The 19,824-nt window shown below is 44.3% G+C and overlaps 1 protein-coding gene and 1 non-coding gene across 4 annotated transcripts in view; both read right to left on the reverse strand.

The window, feature by feature from the left end:
• LOC111865956 (signal recognition particle receptor subunit beta) overlaps positions 1-19,824 on the reverse strand; it is a 65,477-nt gene that overhangs the window by 30,778 nt on the left and 14,875 nt on the right. The gene's annotated exons all lie outside the window — the stretch shown is intronic.
• Trnap-agg lies at positions 12,768-12,839 on the reverse strand. Its single transcript has one exon. It is a non-coding gene; the product is annotated as a tRNA-Pro (tRNA).

Genomic DNA, 19,824 nt, shown 5'->3' on the forward strand with positions numbered 1-19,824 from the left:
CTTTCCTGAATTTTTCCGCCCTTAAACATTCCACGACCTCCGCCGGGTTTGAACCCGCGTACCTTGAGTCATGTGGTGGGAACATTACCCCTACACTATGGAGGCCGTTATGTAGAGCCGTTAGTAGGCAACTACCGCGAAAATACTACACAACGGCCGTTACTAGGCAACGGCCAGTAGACAGTAACATGAAGTGTTTTCGACGTCTCACAACCCTATGGGCCTCCACTGCCTGTTAAAGGGATAGCTTTACCTTTTCCACCTTTAAGTTAACACCGATTGTCTTCATTGCGTATGAATCGTTAAGGCGTATACCGAAATGAGTTGGTAGAGTAAACATAACGTAAAAATTCTGAAGACGGCTCTCCATTTTGTTTAATGATTTCCGAAACTGTAAGATTTATAGAGAACGTGTACTGACTGCTGAAACCGTGTTCCGGTTTTCTCTACAGCTTCTGTTCGGAACATTTTGCGCTCGACAAATATTTACCCAGTCACGCTCGTGATTTGCGCAGGTAGGATTCTAAGCGAAGTGCCCGTCGCTTCAGTCCGATCTTAACAAGTACCTGAATGTGTCTATAAAATTCAATACAACTACAAAATATCGAAGTCCATGAAAATCAATTCATATACTGAGTTGTTGCGGGCGACGGGCGGCCAGACAGACGTGGAGAATCAAATTAAGCGCATTCTCGCAACTTTTTGTTGCGAATGTGCCCCAAAAACTGGTCGTGCTGGGACTGAAAGAAGTAACGTAGTCACGTTCTTTACCAAAATCCAGCTGCACTTCCTGAACAATTGTCTAAGCAATTCGAAATTTGAAACATTTTCTCTGTCCATGTAGACCACATCTCTTGCATACTATACAGAGTGTCCCAGGAGGAAAGGTCAATATTCTGGGTGGTCATAGTACCGGTCATTCAAAGCAAAAAAGTGTACATGTACATGTGCCCTATTCCAAACGGTTTCCGAGATAGAACTGTTTCACCGTACTGTACACTGTGCAGACGAGCAAGACGCCATGTCCTTACACGAGTTGCACCGAGATAGAGCTATTTCACTGTGCAGTGTGCAGACGAGCAACACGCCATGTCATCACACGAGTTCCAAAGTGCATTGATGTTGACGGTGGATTTTTCGAAAACGTATTATACTAGGTAAACTCTATCACCTTTGTCACTTGAACAATAAATACCGGTATTAGAAACAGTACGTAATATCTCTTTCTTATCAACAGTTCTGGAACTGTACAGTGAATAGCTCTATCTTGGAAAGATCTAACCTCAAACACCGGACCAAGTTTTTTCTAATGGACCGAACAATGCATGTCTCCCATCTTTTCCCCGAGGGCTGAATCAGATAGCCCCTCCGAAACTTTGTTCTATATAGTACAGGACTATGGATAAAGTCCAAAACTCAGTAATCCCGAGTGTTACACACTGTCAGAACACTTTAGAATCGTTTGTAAAAATAAACAAGTTAAAAGGTAAAGTTATCCATGAAGGCGTATGGGGGAGTGGATGTATAGATCCACATTTTTTGACCTCGGCACTAGTTGGAGGTGAGTGGTCAGCTTCACTCCCCGGCCGCTTTAGTTCCGGGGAAAGAGTCCCCGGTACGCATTGCATAGGAGGCTGGGTGGGCCCCAGAGCCCGTCTGGACAACGTGAAGAAAAAATTCTTGACCCTACCGGGACTCAAACTCCGACCCCTCAGTGTTCCAGCCCGTAGCCAGTCGCTATACCGACTGCGTTATCCCAGCTCCCTTAGAATCGTTTGTACACATATTTCCGATCATCAGGTCTTGTCTTCCTGAAATTGTTCCACTGTATGTCAAAATCATGCATCTTGTGTGAACTCGATATTTCCTAATTAAAATAAACTAACCTTGAGTTAAATTAATTAACATCTTTATGTTTTCCCACTGTGGTCGTCGTCCATTAGTTTAAAACGTATTTGCTTGAGTATTTCTCTTTTTGTATCTATCCGCGCAGCGTTCCCGTTGCTGTGTGGGTATCATGCGTGTTCTTTGTGCACTTCGGAGGGATGCTGATGTAGTTTCTTTTTCCCCCTTGGCACTACAGCCCCAGTGGGCCTAGGCCTACCTCCATGAACTTCTCCGTTCAATTCGGTATTTCTATATCTTACACATTCGGTAGGCCTCCTTGGGCAAGTGATCAGCTCGTCGCAAGGACTCTACCTGTACACAAACACAGAAAAACGCACACAAACATCCATGCCCTGAGTGGGATTCGAACCCACGATCCCGGTTTCCAAGCGAGCGAAGACAGTGCATGCCTTAGACCGCTCGGCTACCGTGACCGGCACATAGTGTTGTTATGTATGCTCCATCTCCGTGTAGGTTTCTCCACGCTGTTCGGCTAGTTACGTTGTTGAGTGGTTTGTGTGTACACATATTGCGTAGAATCTGCTTCAGATATGAACTGCCCATACGAGAAAGTAGCATAGAACATCAGGGCTGCAGAGTTCAAAAACAGTTACAACAGCATGGCTACTGATTTCGATATGCGCCGGAGTAAGTCGAATCATTTCGAAGTGCACATTGCGAGACATCATGAGGGGGGTTTGGCTTCTGAAATGTAAGTCAGAGTAATATTAATGTGGGTTGCCGTTCCACCAAGCACCTCACTTATTCATGACAGCCAGTCAATAGCACCGAGACCCTATGGAAATGTCAGCCGCAATGTCCTAATGAATTCAGGAGAAGAATGACATAAATAAATGAATGAGTTTGTATCTTCCTGGAAAAGCCACATATGTCCAAGCACTAATACATAATTCAGTTGCTGTTAAGTTCAGTGACACAGAAATTGTGGTGCAATGGCTATGATTTCCAAGTCATATCCGGGAGACAGCCACTTCGGACACAGGTTGCCACCATTTTGAATCCTGACTGGGAAATAACATTTTATAGTTCAGTCTTTTCAGTGACTAGGCTACGAGTTGGACTGTCGAGATATCAGGGTTCGATTCTCGGAAGGAGGAGTGGATTTTTCTCTAGTCCGAGGCAAGCAAACTGCTTTTGAGGCCTACCCTAACATCCTATCCAGTTGTTATGGGGCCTCTATCCTCAGGATAAAGCCGACGAGAAGTCATGATTATTACATTGTTAATTTCACAGTACACGGCGATCTATACAAATGATGATACTACAATATCACACTCACCAGCGTCGCCACGAGACATCTTTGAGCCTACTGTCTAGATAATGTGGGAGCCTCAACGTCTCACAACCCTATGGCCCTTCATGACCTGTTACAGGGATATCTTTACTTACTTTTAGTTTATATATATATATAAGTACTGGAAAGCCAATCACAGTGGACACACGGTCTAAGGTAAGGCATGAACTGCCTTCGCCCGCTCGAACACTGGGATCGTGGTTTCGGATCTCACTAGAGGCATGAATGTCTGTGTGCGTTTATTCTGTATTTGTGCTGTCCTGAGTAGGCAGCGGGTTGTGACGAGCTGATCCCCCTTCCAAGAAGTCCTACCAACTATGTATAGGATTAAGAAACCGAAAAGCGGCCAAGGCCCAACGAAGGGCTGTAGAGCCACAGAGATAATGTAAAGGTAGAGTTGTCCGTACTTAACTAATTAAGCACCAAGTCATGATGACATATGGGAGAGTGGAGGTATAGCTCCACCATTCTTGAACTGGACACTAGATGGAGGTGAGCGGTCGGCTTCGTGCCTCTACCGCTTAACCCCCTGGGAAAGAGCCCCCGGAACCCATTAAATATGAGGCTGGGTGGGCCCCCCCAAACCTGTCTGGACTCTGTGGAGTAGAGAAAAGTCTCTTGCCCTGCCGGGAATCGAACACCTGCCGCCCAGTCATCAACCCAAAACTGAAAGATATTAATTTCCATTTATTTACATGTCTTGGCGAACAGGATGAAGAAAAGAGAGACGAATAAGGGAAGGAAGGAAGGAATGGTGGGGGAAATGGGCTTAGCGAATGAGGCAGAAGGAAAGACTAAACCTGCTGCTGTCTCACTTCGCTACCCCTGATTTGAATTTGAAAGTTAACAGACTTCGTTTTCAAGCACAATTTTCTGGCTAACGAATATACGCTACTGTCCGTCACGTGAGGGCTCGTACCTCTTTGGAAGTCTGATTGATTAGGAGGGTCAGGGCCACTGTGCAGGGTGACGAGGGTAGATATGTAAATGCACGTCCTGCAGAGATTTTCAATATTTGAATATAAAGCAGCAGCAGCGGTGGTGGTGGCTCCACGTCACAGGTTGCGCGTCTGACGGACTGCGCAACAGGCAAGGAACCAGCCGGTAAGATCACGCAGCATCCCGAATCCTATTTAGTGAGGTTCCAGAGTGAAACTTCCCAACCAGAAACTGGCTATCTTTGCGGAAGTTTTCCATGTTTTCTATCCCTCCAGGCAAAAGGTCCTGGAAACCTGACTGCGTATATCGACGACTACAGGCTGGAAGGCCGAGGAGTTGGGGTTCAATTCCGAGCAAGTGCAATAGATTTCTTCAAAGCCTGCAGACCAGCTCTGGGGCCCACGCAGCCTCTTATACCAAAGGAAGTGGTGACTCTTTCCCCGGGAATAAAACGGAAGGGGCGTGAACCTGACCACTCACCTCCGTCTAATGCTGAAGACAAGAAAATGTGGATGGCGGGGTGCTGAATTAATTAAGTATCGAAAAACTTTGTGTGTACTGTAACCGCTCTCTCTGTATAGTGCCCTTTACGTTGGGTGTCACCTTCTTGTTGTCGCCGTCCCCCTTTACCTTCCTGTTCCTTCACCTGGCTTCCGCCTGCAGCGGCTGTTGCTGATGCTCTTTGCCAAAGGAACACAGGTGAATTTTCTTTCCTCAGAAGGTAGAGATGAGACTATCTCAGGATCTTTTATACTGGCCTCGCTCAGACAGGGAGGCAGAAGCGTCTAATGATACACTTGCACTTTGCATGTGAGTATAATTTATTCTTTGTGAAGAAAGTGTAAAACAAAACACAGTTCACATACACAATTCACCAGGTGCTGGCACTTCTTTCAAAGGTGAACTACCAAACACTAACAACTGTTCCTAGCTAGACCATCACTTTTTTGTTTGTTTGTTTGAAGAGTATTTGAAGACTATTTGATGCCTGTTTGATGAGTTTTTGAAGACTCTGTCTACTCGAAGACTGTCTGAAGACTATTTCTCTGAAGAGATGTGAGCCTTTCCAGTTTTCGCGAAGTTCCCAAGTCACACCCTCGACTTTTGGGGATTGGTCAGATTTGAAATAAGGGAGTTGACTTTGAATCCGCTACTTCCAATCATTTTTACTCTAGAGGCATTTTTTTTCTTTAATGACCTAACGTAACTTTTGAAAGGTAATGATGTATGCTGGCCATAGCGTCCCCTCCTGGCACGCCTTCGTGTGACTTAAGACTAGCAGAAACTGTCAAGAGTCAAATTTCCAAAGTTAGTCGCCGAGCGACTCTGGAACCAAAATTCCAAGAAATGCTTAACTAAATCACCGGGGGGCCATCTGGAGTTTGTGTGTGTGTGTGTGGTCCATCTGGGAAATAGGCAGCTTCGCGTGTGCAAGAGGTGAGCTATGTCACACTCTGCGTAATTGTTATAATATTATTGAGAATAACTTGATGAAATACCATTTAGGCTTGTGGGCGGTTATAGTACCTTACCTTTAATCAACTGCCACGATCGACTTTCCTGACCTCTTTCTGTTTTATTAAAGATGAAGCTATCCCTGTGACAGGCCGTGAATATCCATAGGGTTGTGAGTCGTCGAGGCTCCCATATTGTCTATTGGGAGCCGGGATAGCGTAGTCGGTATAGCGACTGGCTACGGGCTGGACGACCGAGGGGTCGGTCAAGAATTTCTCTTCTCCACGTGGTCCAGACCGGCTCTGGGGCCCACAGTGCCTCCTAACCAATGGGTACAGGGGGCTCTTTCCCGGGGGTAAGGTGACCGGTGCGTGAAACTGACCATTCATATCCAACTAATGCCGAAGTCTTGAATGATGGAGCTATACATAACCACTCCCACATACGCCTTCATGACGTGGTGCTTAATTAGTTATGCACAGGGGCTTCACCTTTACTTCCCTCTTAAATAAAAATTAAATTTTCTTGAAATCTATAAAAGCTGATGTACAGTCTCATTCTACTCCACTCTTTGCTCTTCAGTTAAAAAAGATAAAGCTGTGTCTGTAAGAAGCCGTGGAGGCCCATAGGGTTGTGAGACGTCGGGGCTCCCACATTTTCTAGACAATCGACTCACAGATGGCGATGAGGTTGTCAGAAATGCGCGCCGGCAGCCCTTTACTCCCAAGAAAGATTCCTGGTGCTTATTTATGTCAGAGGCTGAGTGAACCCCAGGGCCATAGTGCGGCTGGAAGGATATGTCTCCACTGCTCTACAGCCCCCTTGGGCCCTGGCCTCTGGATTTTCAGTTTCCACAATCATTTTACAGACGGTAGCACTCCTTGGATGGGTGATCACCTCGTCGCAAGACCTCTACCTAAATATACAACACAAACATAGAATAAACATGTAAACGTACCAAACACCTCTGAGTGGGATTAGAAACCACGATCCCGGCTTCCGAGCGAGCGAAGACAGTACATGCCTTAGACCGCTCGGCTACCGTGACCGGCTGGAAGGATTAGGTCAGCCGAAAAAATCCAATCACCTCATTGGGAAACGAAGCCGCGAACTTCCGGCTTGTAACACAGTGCCTCGCCCAACTACACTACCGCGTGTCCTCGTATAACGTCTAATGGTAGGACTGTACCTAAATAAACCGGGAAGCATTGGAAGAAAGCGGTTGTGGTATAATCCAGTTACTATCCCGGGGATTTGCCTGGAGAGACTGAGGAAAAACAGGAAATATCTAAGTGAGGACAGTCGGTGTTCGTTCCGAATAAGATTCTAGTGTTGCGGCTACGACAGCCCACTCGGTAATACTGCTTAGGGACACTGAACTCTCCTTTCTGAGTGTAACAGACATTACTTCAACTCGACACGGCCAGTCCCAACTCGTGTGTGATTAACTTGCTTTTGCCTGCGTCAAGCGTTCCTTTAAGTGGGTATTTTTTTTGGTTAGTCTTGTTCACATATGGACTAGCAGCTGTCTATAATATTGCTGGACCATCCTGGAGCTTGGGCATCATTCCCAGAAGAAAATAAATAGCCTTCAGCTACGGTGAAGTCTTCTTCAAAAGGAAGTACAATGAAATCAGAAGGACGAAATGATTTCTGGTTCCGCTATAACGAGATAATCAGTTTCATTATTGACGCAGGAATTGCTCCTCGCCTCCTGAAAGGCCGTCCAGAAGAATGCACATCCTGGAATTATTACATCCATCATGTTCCAGCAGTTGGCGAGTTTCAAGGAAATAAAGAAATGAAGTTCAAACGTACCGTGACGGTTCATTTCCAACATGACTAGAGTCAACATCACGTACTAACATAAAGTTGTCCCTGTGCGTAATAGAAGCACGTCGCCATGAAGACACTTGGGGGAGTGGAGCGGTCAGCTTCACGCCCCGACCGTTTTACCTCCAGAGGAAAGTGGACCCCAAGCCGGTAGTGAGACTGTGCAGAAGACAGAAATCTTTGTCGCCCCCGGGAATCGAACTCCGTCCAGGCCCTTCGGTGTTCCGACTGAGTTATCCCGGCACATAACCCAACAGTTGGGTCCTGTACAGAAGGGACATGGCCCTTTTACTCACAATGAAGGACCCGCCTGTTTATTTGACGCTTCCTTTGACCATGCCGCCATCTCTGTACATTTGTATAGGAATTTGGATTATCAAGGTCTCTGAGAGGCATGAAAAGCCTTTTTTTTATTTGTGTTATAAGTTTGTGTCACGTTAATGATTAGGATAATTTTATAGTAAGTTCTTCTTCAAATATTGTGAAATAACACTGAGAGAGTTGTACCTGAAGGAATGTTGCTGAAGTAAAGGTAAAGCTGTCCCTGTACTTAACTAATTAAGCATTACGCCTCGAAGACGTATGGGGGAGTGGATGTACAGATTCACATTTTCTTGACCTTGGCACTAGATGGAGGTGTGTTGTCAGCATCACGACCCGGCCGCTTTACTCCCGGGGAAACAGCCCCCGGTTCCCTTTTCAGGAAGCTGGGTGGGCCTAGAGTCGGTATGGACGATATAGAGAAGCGAAAATTACTGGGCTTACCGATACTCGAACTCCGATCTCTCTGTCGTCCAGCACGTAGCCAGTCGTCATACCGACTACGCTATCCCGGCTCTTATACTCTTGAGGATGATATTTATATGTCGAAACATGTCTGGTCACCAGTTCAGTTAAAATAATATCTCATGGTTGAATTTTACTGCTATCTGTCAAGCTTTCAAACTTACGGACCACTATCCTATAAGTGGTATTCTAAAGAACACGATGTTTCGGAAACTGAATCTGTTTCCGTCTTCAGGTGAACAGGTGGGAGACACCTACTCTGTTGGGTCCGTTTGAAAGAGGTGATCCCAATCACTGAGTAGGTGTCCCCCAAATCCTCACCTGAGAACGGAAACAGATCCAGTTTTCGAAATATTTTATCCTTTACAATGCCGGACGATGGACAAAGTCCAAAAACCCAGCAGTCCGCAGTGTTACTATCGTCAGAACCCTTGAAAACCCACTTCTTGGATTTGAGGTTCACATTGCAGTGACTCCTAAGTTTTGTATTTTTGACGAAGTTAGGATTTGAAGAGTATTATTATTCCGTGATGTCACGCTGTGCAGTCTTGTATTTTATCGACGTTTCGGAAGAAACACCATCTACAATTTCATGGTCAAAGAGCAAGCCAAGCAAGCAACCACCAGCGAGGGCTTCGTCTGCTGCTGATGTCTCGCTCGCCTCATGGTTCCCAGCGAAGATCTATGCAGTATCTTCCTCTGAAATGTTGGCAAATTTCTGCCAGACTAGACGGAGTCACATCTCAAAAGATACTATACTCTTCGGGGGCACACGGCAGTGTAGTTGGCTGAGGCACTATAAGCCGGAAGATCGCGGGCTCGATTCCCGATGAGGTCATTGTTGTTTTTTCCTTCAATTTACCTAATCCTTCCAGCCGCATTATGGCCCTGGGTTCGACTCAGCCACTAACAGAAATGAGTACCAGAAATCTTCCTGGGGGTAACGGGTGTAAGACTGACAACCTCACCGCCATCTGTGAGCCGATTGTCTAGAAAATGTGGGAGCCTCGACGTCTCACAACCCCATGGGCCTTCACGGGATGTTACAGGGGCAGCTTTGCCTCTTTTTCTATCTTTGCCTTTCACACCTGTATCAACTTTGGAATGTAAATCAATCCAGTGTAAACAAGTTCAACATAAACAATTCAATATTTATATGGCCTTATATATTTCGGCCATCCGAGGTCATCTCCATAGACTCGGCAATAAAAAGGAATTTGTTTTACAACTGTTGTAGATACAGCAAACATGTAAAAGTCGTACAAATATTGAGTTGATATTAAACTTGTTCACACCGGATGCTGCGTCATTCCCAAATTCGTAAAAAATACCTAACTTGAGAACCTCTGGAAATTACAGCTGCATTTCTTTTTCCTGCGTTTCTAGTGCTCTGCTTCTATTAGAAAGCACTTCCTAACACGGATAGCAGACACATGTGAAGGGTAGGCCAGAGCAACAAGCGGAAGCCTTAGTCTTTTTTTATATAAGACCTAAGAACTTTACGTGCAGTTGATTACTTCAGAATCTGCGTCTGTATAGAAAGTAGGCTACGGGCCGCACAAACGAGAATCGGGGTTCGAAACCCGGCAGGGAAGAGTTTACACTTCTCCACAGCGTCAAGACCGTCTCTTGGGCCCACCCGGCCTCCTACCCGATGGGGCACGTTCCTCTGGATAAAAAAGCAGTCAGGAAAGCTGGAGATAGATCTCCACTTCCCCATACATCTTCATGGCTTGAATTTCAATTAAACATAACGACTAATGAATCTTTAGGCTCCAAAGACATATAATTTCTTCGGTTGGGCACTATCAGCATGTTCTATGCGTGTGTATTTAGGGGGCGGGATTGTCTAACCATCTGCTACATCAGCATTATAGTTACACGTTCTAATATATGTGATTACAGGGTGAGGCCCTTAACTGGAACTACTCGATTTTCTCAGTAGTTTTTATAGATACGATAAAATGTTCCAGATGAAAGTTCCTCCCTTTGAAACGGTGCAATTTTTGTCCGAAAATTTTTCTCGCATCCCGAAGAACTAGTGACAAAGAAGAATGTTTCCACCGAAATGTCTCACTCTGTATATAAAAGTGTATTGTGTTGGTGAAAAAGAAATTAAGAGATTTTGACGGATTCATACATTTTGAGTCCATCTGAATACTAAGAATTGGATTCCCGTGTGTCCTCTCTCTCTCTCTCTGTCTATCCGTATGTCTGCCAAGATTTTATTTATAAATGGTATTCAAGAGACTACTCATGACAGGCTGCTGCCCGATAAATATGAACATTCCAGCTCCAAAAATAGGGGCTTTCAGCTAGGCCCCGAAATATAAAATGATGAATTTGCTCAAAACGATCGCTATAAATTTGATTCAATTTAACTGATCTATGGACAGCATTTCCCCAAATAAAACTCCATAGGCGGTATCTTCAGGGAAGTAACGGTACCCGCACCTGAGGCCTCGACGGATATGTTGGTTTTGTAGGAACCTTCTTTACTGGTCAGAAGGATTTCACTGTTGCTCGGATATTCGGCAACCAATAGCAGTTTTGTAACGGTGTGAAACTTGGTCTCTGACATTAAGGGAGGAACGTAGACTGAAGGTTTTTGAGAACAGGGTGCTGAGAATATCTGGACCCTAGAGGGATGAAATAATAGGGGCTGGAGAAAACTTCATAATGAGGAGCTTCATAATTTGTACTCTTCTCCAAGTATAATTAGAATGATCAAGTCAAGGAGAATGAGATGAGTATGGCATGTAGCACGTGGAGTGCATACAAGGTTATGGTGGGAAAGCCAGAAGGAAAAAGACTACTAGGAAGACCTACATGTAGATAAGAGGATAATACTAAAATTGACCTTAGAAATATAGAATTGCGTGGTATGGACTGGATTCGTCTGGTTCAGGACATAGTCCAGTAACCGGCTTTTGCAGACACTGTAATGAACCTTCAGGCTCAATGAAATACTGGGAAATTTCTGAATGTCTGCTGAAGTATTGGCTTCTCAAGGTGAATTGAAATTAATAAATTAGTTAGTATCGTGTCAATTCTGTGAATAATCAAGCTATTTGTTATGGATATGCGAAGTGTAGTATAATGTATAAGGGAAACTGTTTAGGGTCGACTATTTGTGTGTGTCATTTATGGGAGATATGGTTAAAGGGTGATATCGAACCATTATTCGACTGGACTTTGAAATACGTGAAAAAATAGAGAAAGTTAATAATATAAAATATTCGGCTATAAGGGACGATGATTTCCCGCTGAATTCTCAACGTATATTCCACCAATAAATAAATAAATAAATACATAAAATAAATAACACACGCAAAGGAAAAGAGTCTGAACTGAAAGTTGAAAGCAATCGACAAATTTAATCTGCTCTTAATTTCGTACTGGATACAATTTTACTGTATTTCCACTAGGCATTTAATTACTGAGCAGGTTGTAGAGCGCAGTATATTATAAAAGCCAAACTTGTACACTGGCGCAGACAGAAATGAAAGCAGCTATTAAACATGTTTTTGTGTGGATATGTGCGTGTGTCTGTTCATAACATAGTCTCCTTTATCGAAGACGCGGGTGCTAAAAACAAGTGACGTTCAGCAGTACAAACGAGAACGCGTTAAAGCGCTCTTCATTTCTGTACCTGCCGATACTGTGTGCTGCTTTATAAACAAGGAACTGGCTGCGTGGAGCTAATAAAAACGGACGAAAAACACTTAACCTAAACTATTTACGATTACTATGAACAAGTTCGTGAAATGAAGACGTGATTTTTTTCCAACACACATTAAAAGCACAGTGTCTGTAATGGCGTACAGAAATCATTATTACCATTTATATTACAGTGGTTACTGTATGTACCACCAGCATTAAAATTAATATTCTCCATTTTACCTAAGAGATAATGTTTGCGTTTTACACGACTCTCAGAATAACTAGCCATTATTTCCCTAAAGTAGTATTACTCGATTGTTATGAAACAGCAAACTCCGTGGCCTGTAGTCCGCAAGCGAACTATACCGACGGAGCGACCGCCGCTTGTCGGTGAAGTTAGTGCCAACTTTAGCGGATAGAGGGTGTCACGTGGTCAGCGCAACGAATCCTCACGGCCGTTAATTTCGGTTTTCTGGTCCAGAGCCGCTATTTCCTTGAAACAGCTCCTCAATTATCCTCACGAGGCTGAGTGGACCCCGTTCCTGACCCACTACTTTTGTTATCAAAATGCACTTAATTAATTAAGTATTATGTCATGATATCTGTAGCCACCTGCTGACGCTGGTTCCTCGTTCGCGGATATTTTATACCTTGAAGATGGAGGCGTGACCTCGACGTGCAGTGTCGCTGAGAATAGAAGTCACTCTTATGCTCCTGCGGGCTTTAAGACAGTCTCAATGTTCTCGCTATACTAAGCTTTCAGAGCAAATGTTTTAATATTTTGTTCAAAACGGCACCGAGAAACTGACGAGTTAGAAAGATGTCAAATAACTCCACATATAAAAGACAGGTATTTAAATTAATTCGATATATGAAAAAAATAAAAACAGGGCTCGTCCGGGATTTGAACCCGGGACCTCTCGCACCCTAAGCGAGAATCATACCCCTAGACCAACGAGCCGATACGTGATGAATATAGCGTATCATGTAAATCATGCTGTATAAGCTAATCGGTGAAAGTAGAGCGAAGATTAGTAAGTGTTTGTGGCTAGTTCCAAGGTTGTTACACAGGTGTCACTACAGTTGCATCAGGACATCGACCTTCATGTTTCTTTTTTTCAACATCGTTCCGCGAAATAGTCGACGAGAAGCAATAATCTTTTTACTTCAAGTCAAGTAAATTATTATCACTTAGAAGAATGATGTTGCATAAACGTGATGTAGCTACAATGCGAACCCTTTCAGCACTTAGAACGATATTCATGGACAAATAATTACATCTATATCATTTTACGTAGCGGCCATGTTGCTTCATTACATCTGCATGGGAAATGACTAATCAAAATTAAAATTTTTGTGAATTATACTGAATGCTGCCGGTCGAATGGAAGTCCTGCTGTAGAAGGTACCGTGTTCAAACCTCGAACAAGAGAACGGCTATCCTTGTAGGCTGTCATTACTACAGCTACTTAGCAGCAATTTGTGCTCTCCGGCTGCCCCTCAGTGTATGTTTAGAAAGACGCAGCCGGAGATGCTGTGATAATTACAGTGCCTTGGTCACGTGAGTATTGATGAGGGCCGTGACCTACAGCTGTAAGTCAGTCTCTTTGACCAGGTAGCGATTGCCGACAATTACGAGCGTGCGCAAAAGAAAAAGAGAACACGTTACTTTTTTTTGGTATGCTGCCTATGTAGAGGGGGGTCTCTGCTCAGTTATACAGACGTTGTTGAAATTTTCGGGTTGAAAGACTACATCCATGAACCGTTCACTGCATTCATGTCCGTGGTGTGTTTTATCGGAATTGTCTCTTCTAATAATTTTAATAATCTTGAAGAGATCTCCATGTATTTAGTGTTTATTAGCCTGCATTAAAATAGCAGGCTTAAGAGATCATCTTGCTGTATGTCTGTATGTGTATCCCGCCCTATCGTTGCTAGGCAACGGCTCAGTAAACACATTCCCGCGGCAACGAAGAATTGTTAGACGCTTCGTTTCCTATGCGGTCCGTGTCGTATTAACGAATGTAGGTGATTAGTTCTTCATAGAACCTCTTGTTATTAATTTGACCAGTTGAAGCCTGAAATCGAATAAGTTGGCCCAAGCGGCTATACTTCTGCCTTGTGTTCAGGAGCTGCTGGTTTGAACCCCGACCGCCAATGGTCCCAGCTCTGTGCCAGATGAATCAAGTCCACACCCTACCATCCTGTTTAAGATCCAAATAAACATTATCCTCCCATCTACGCCTAGATCTTACAAGTGGTCTCTTTCATTATTTTCTTACCGAATCAATGTACGCATGTCTCTTCTCTTATGCGTGCTACATGCTCCCTTCCATTTCATCTTCATTAATTTTATCATAATTTTGAAAAAATAAAAAGGCTTATGATATAACCTTGCTGTCTGTAGTTACTATAGTTACTATTGTTGTCTGTGTCTATGGATCTCCCAACCCCTATTTCTTGAAAGCCGGAGTAGTGGAACTCTGTGTGCCCTCATGTATATCCTCCATACCGTTGCTAGGTAACAGCTCGGTAAAGACGTTCCCGTGGAAAACTAATACACATGCAACGATAGAAAAATTGTTGTACGCGTCATCTTCTATGCGGTCCGTGCCGTATCAATGGAAAGTAAATTGGTCGGGTCGCAAGACTCCCAGAGCCGTGAACCAGTCCTATATGGTAATGAGTCCCGCGGGACCCGGAAACATGAATGGCTGCGCGGGCGAGGACCAGCAACAATTTACTCGACTGAAAGTTCTTCCTAGAACTTCTACTTTTATTATTTTTCGTTGATTCGGTAGCTTCATTCGCTCGAGAGACCGGGAGATCGTATCCACAATCCTGGCGAACCAGTGTAATGTGTGTTCGAGCCGACAGGGAGTCTCGACCCACACTTTAACAAACACTGCCCCAGAGAACATTGTGTTCATTAATGAAAGAGTCCGAACTCCTCCGTGTTGCCCTCTCAGCATGCCTTCGGATAGGTTCTTAGGCGGCCAGTACACTCGGATTACAGCTTTCATATTGTTTCCGTTGCAAGCTTGTTTTGATGGGGATGTTAATATTGATCAGGGGCTTGATTGATGGACCCAGGGGTCGGTTTGACGCCAGCGGATCACCACCTGCCCACGTATCAATATCATACAGACAGGGTTGAAGCCTTCAGCTCACGCATAATTTAGGAAGGATTGCTTCCAAATTTCATAGCTGGATTTGTGACTTAGTCATTTTAAGCACGAAATTCATTTGAATAAACTTTAATAGTTCAGTTCCTCTCTCACAGAAAACACACTGGATCTTTGTTACAAAGACAAACCGGTTACAGCTGCATAGGGAAATAATCCTTGTTTATCGTTAAAATTATGAGAAACACGTAAATACTGTCACGTGTATGTGTGATTCTCGACGACGTTTTGGATTGGATATTGGATTTATTGACCACGTTATCGCAAGACTCAGAACTACAAGCAATTACAGCGTCATCGCTAATATCTACAATTCACAAATCATCACAGCATCTACTAAGCCTTTCTCAGCCTGCCGTTCCTTGGTAACGGCTTCCAGCAGTGGAGATTCTTCAGCTTTCGCTCTCAAGTCCCCTCCGAATGGCGGCTCCTTTCCAACTGATCCCTTTCTTCACAGGCTCCCGTATAGAACTGACTCCGTTGCTCCATTTGTTTTCTTTATAACTCCTCGCCATGGTAGGCGCAGACAACACCGTTCATTCTCTTGTGCCATCCGTTGCCAAGGGAACGTGTTTAGAGGGCCGTTCCCTAGCAACAGCCTTCTATTCTTGCTTATTAAGAATCATAATAGACATACTGTCTCTCCATTTAATTAATTAAGCACAACGTCATTACGACCCACTGGAGAATGGAAGTGTAGCTCCACAAATTTTAACGTCAGCTTCACGTCAGACCCGCTTAACCCCCAGGGAAGGAGCCTGCCGTACCCAATGGATACTGACTGTTCCTATATCCCAGACAATAACAGACAGTACAGCAGAACAGAACTGGTTCTCGCCCCGGTATTTATTCATTCATCGATGGCTGTACGGCCCTTTGTTGGGCCCTGGCCTCTTCTTCAGTTTCGTAATATTTTTTTACACAGCCGGTAGGGCTCCTTGGACGAGGGATCAGCCCGTCGCAAGGTCTCTACCTACACACAGGACAACACAATCACAGAATAAACGCACACAGACATCCACGTCTCGAGTGGGATTCGAACCCACGATCCCAGCGTTCGAACAAGCGAAGATAGTTAATTCCTTAGACCGCGCGGCCACCGTTAGCGGCTGATCAAGGTATATCAATTGTAAATGCAAATTAACTGGGTAAAATTAAGATAATCCAGGTCCTAAGAATTATAAAATTATTTAATTACCTCAAAGCAACATGAGCACGCGGTAGCGTAGTTGGCAGAGGTACGTACTATTCTACAAGTCGGAAGGTAGCGGGTTCGATTCCCGATGAGATCGATAGATTTTTCAATTGACCTAATCCTTCCAGCCGCATCATGGCCCTGGGGTCGACTCAGCCTCTAACAGAAATGAGTACCAGGAATCTTCCTGGGGGATAAAGGGCGGTCGACGCGAAAGAATGACAACCTCACCGCCATCTGTGAGCCGATTGTCTAGAAAATGTGGGAGCCTCGACGTCTCACAACCCTATGGACCTCCACGGCCTGTTACAGGGATAGCTTTACCTACCTCCCCCCTACTTTTCACCACAAAGTAACGTTACTTAGGTAAAACCGAAACCCAGGAAACAACCATAAAAATGGACCTTAAATAAGTAGGTCATGGAGTGGAACTGGGTTAGGATCGAGTTCATTCTGAGCACCGTAACGAATCTCCGGCTTCCTTAAAGCGGAGTGTTATCGACCAGCCCAATGACTATCACATTTCTTAAGAAATAACCCCTTCATAAAGATGAGAAAAGGTATTTATAAATACTCGTAGTTACTACAATACAGCAACGTAAATGGTATGATTAACCATTTAATGCCAAATGGTTACTAAACAGCAGCATCCAGACCCCTTGATAAGTAATGACTCTATAAACAACGCCCGTTGCTAGGCAACATATTCCTAACATGCACCAATAAATTGGCTGCAAAGTGATGTTTCTTTTTTGCGGGGTCCGTTCCGATGGCTGCGCGCGCAACAATTGATGCAGCAACAGAGTAGCAGTGTTTTCTGTGCGGTCCGTGCCTAGATGTTATAAGCAGGACAATTATTGGGACGATTTAAGTTGAGTGGAGTACAGTGGAGTGAAATGAGTTGGTGAGTAGCCAATTACACGACTGCTGCAGTTCGGGTCTTGTTAGCTGTTGCTGTTAGAAACTGGTAGCTGAGGCAAGGGGATAGTTTGGGAACCCAGAGTAAGGGGAATGTCCGCCGTTGGAAGCCGTTACCAAGCAACCACTGGCGGAGACAAAGCAGACTGAAAAGACTTAGTGCGTGCTGTAGTGAATTATAGAGTGTGTGGATTAGTTTCAGCGCCATAGTTTCTTGTAGCTGCGATATGTAAGCATTCATTAAATGTAATTACCAATATCAAGCCCCGTGTATGGTCACTCATACACGTGACAATATGTATCACCTGCTTTAAAATGCTAAAACTGCATTCTGCCCACGAGTGTAGTTATGCGAGCGACTGTTTCCTTAAACAGCATTAACCGGTTGGGCTTTGTAACGGAGACTAATGTTTCCTGTGAGGTACGGACTGAATGTTATGTTATTTAGAAGAAATTCAGTCCATAAACGGTTAAGATAAATTGGTCACAAATATGTGAAATGAGAACACATATATATTTAAGAAAAGGGACATGTAATATCTGGAAAGAAAACATACATACCTACAAAAATTAGTCATCTATAAAAACCTTCCTTTAAAACATGTTGTCTTTATTTCCTATCGTCCAGGAACCGAAGTAATTTTGTATAGTCAAGTCCTGCTCTGGGGTTCACCTAGCCCCTTGTCCAATTGGTACCTAGGGCTCTTTCTAAGGGGTAAATCGGCCGAGGCGTGAAGCTGAAGACCTTGACCTTCACATAGTGCCAAGGTAAAAATGCATGGAGCTATACCTTTACGCAAGCATATTTGTTCATGATATGATACCTAATTAAGCTCACTGACAACTTTTTAACTTTAACTTGTCCATAGCTCCTGTTAAAACACACATTTCTTTTTCCTTGGCACTACAGCCCCAGTGGGCCTAGGCCTACGTCCATGAACTTCTCCGTTCACTTCGGTTTTTCTTGATCTTACACATTCGGTAGGACTCCTTGGGCGGGTGATTAGCTCGTCGCAAGGCCTCTACCTGTACACAGACACAGAAAAACGCACACACACAAACTAAACATCCATGCCCTGAGTGGGATTCGAACCCACGATCCCGGTTTCCAAGCGAGCGAAGACAGTACATGCCTTAGACCGCTCGGCTACCGTGACCGGCGTTAATACACACATAAGAAACATAATTTCGTAATCATACTGTCCAACATGTTTCAACGCAGCAGAACATTTTAACTATCCGTTTCTTTGCGATGCCTCTACTCATAATAAGAATGTGTATTGATTTGAAAACAGACAACAAAGGATGAGCCTGCCATGTTTATGTGAACTTCGTGTGACCCCAATCTACTGCTCTGGTGTGAGACATGTCGATCAGCGAGCCGGTGATTAGATTCCCCCTCCGTCCTCCTTTAGGCGGGGTCAAACATCGACACGGCACGAAGAGAGCGAAGGATCAGTAGATGTATTGCACGGCAGCCTGGATACTAACATCTGAACGATCTGAACACTGGTTCACAACATGAGGTACAGCACGGCCACTTTGATATAAACAACTGAAGCCATTCAAAACTTGGAGAAAAACAGTCCCTTGAATACCAGCAACTGAGGACTAGTTCACAACCCGAAGCACGGCCATTTGGATACTAGCAATGTGAGACTGGTTCAGAATATGAGGTAAATCACGGCCACTTTGATATGTACAACTTAAGCCATTCAAAGATGGGCCGCGCCATAGCGCAAGCCATTAGTCGCTGGCTTCCCACCGCGGCGGCCCGGGTTCGATCCCGGGTCTAGTCAAGTGGGATTTGTGGTCAACAAAGTGGCGCTGGGGCAGGTTTTCTCCGAGTACTTCGGTTTCCCCTGCCAATTTTCATTCCACCAATTGTTCCACAATCACCCTCACATAGCATCTGGGGCTGGTACAATAGGCCAGAAGTGGCCGCAGTACAAGGGACTTAGTCCCACCCCACTAGAAATAAAAAAAAAATAAAATAAGCCATTCAAGACTTGGGGCAAAACACTGTCCAATACCAACAACTGAGGACTAGTTCACAACCTGAAGCGCGGCCATTTGGATACTGGCAATGTGAGATTGGTTCACAACATGAGGTAAAACACGGCCACTTTGATATGAACTGAAGCCATTCAAAACTTGGGACAAAACACAGTCCCTTGAATACCAACTGAGGACTAGTTCACAACCTGAAGTGCGGTCATTTGGATACTAGCAATGTGAGAATGGTTCACAACATGAGGTAAAACACGGCCACTTTCATATGAACTGAAGCCATTCAAAACTTGGGACAAAACACAGTCCCTTGAATACAAACTGAGGACTAGTTCATAACCTGAAGTGCGGGCCATTTGGATACTAGCAATGTGAGATTGGTTCACAACATGAGGTAAAACACGGCCACTTTGATATGAACAACTGAAGCCATTCAAAACTTGGGACAAAACGCAGTCCCTTGAATACAAACTGAGGACTAATTCACAACCTGAAGTGCGGCCATTTGGATACTAGCAATGTGAGATTGGTTCACAACATGAGGTAAAACACGGCCACTTTGATATGAACAACTGAACCCATTCAAAACTTGAGGTAAAAACACAGTCCCTTGAATACCAACAACTGAAGACCAGTCC

This window comes from Cryptotermes secundus, unplaced genomic scaffold, assembly GCF_002891405.2.
Source record: "Cryptotermes secundus unplaced genomic scaffold, Csec_1.0 scaffold3453, whole genome shotgun sequence".
In the NCBI taxonomy this organism is placed as follows: domain Eukaryota; kingdom Metazoa; phylum Arthropoda; class Insecta; order Blattodea; family Kalotermitidae; genus Cryptotermes; species Cryptotermes secundus.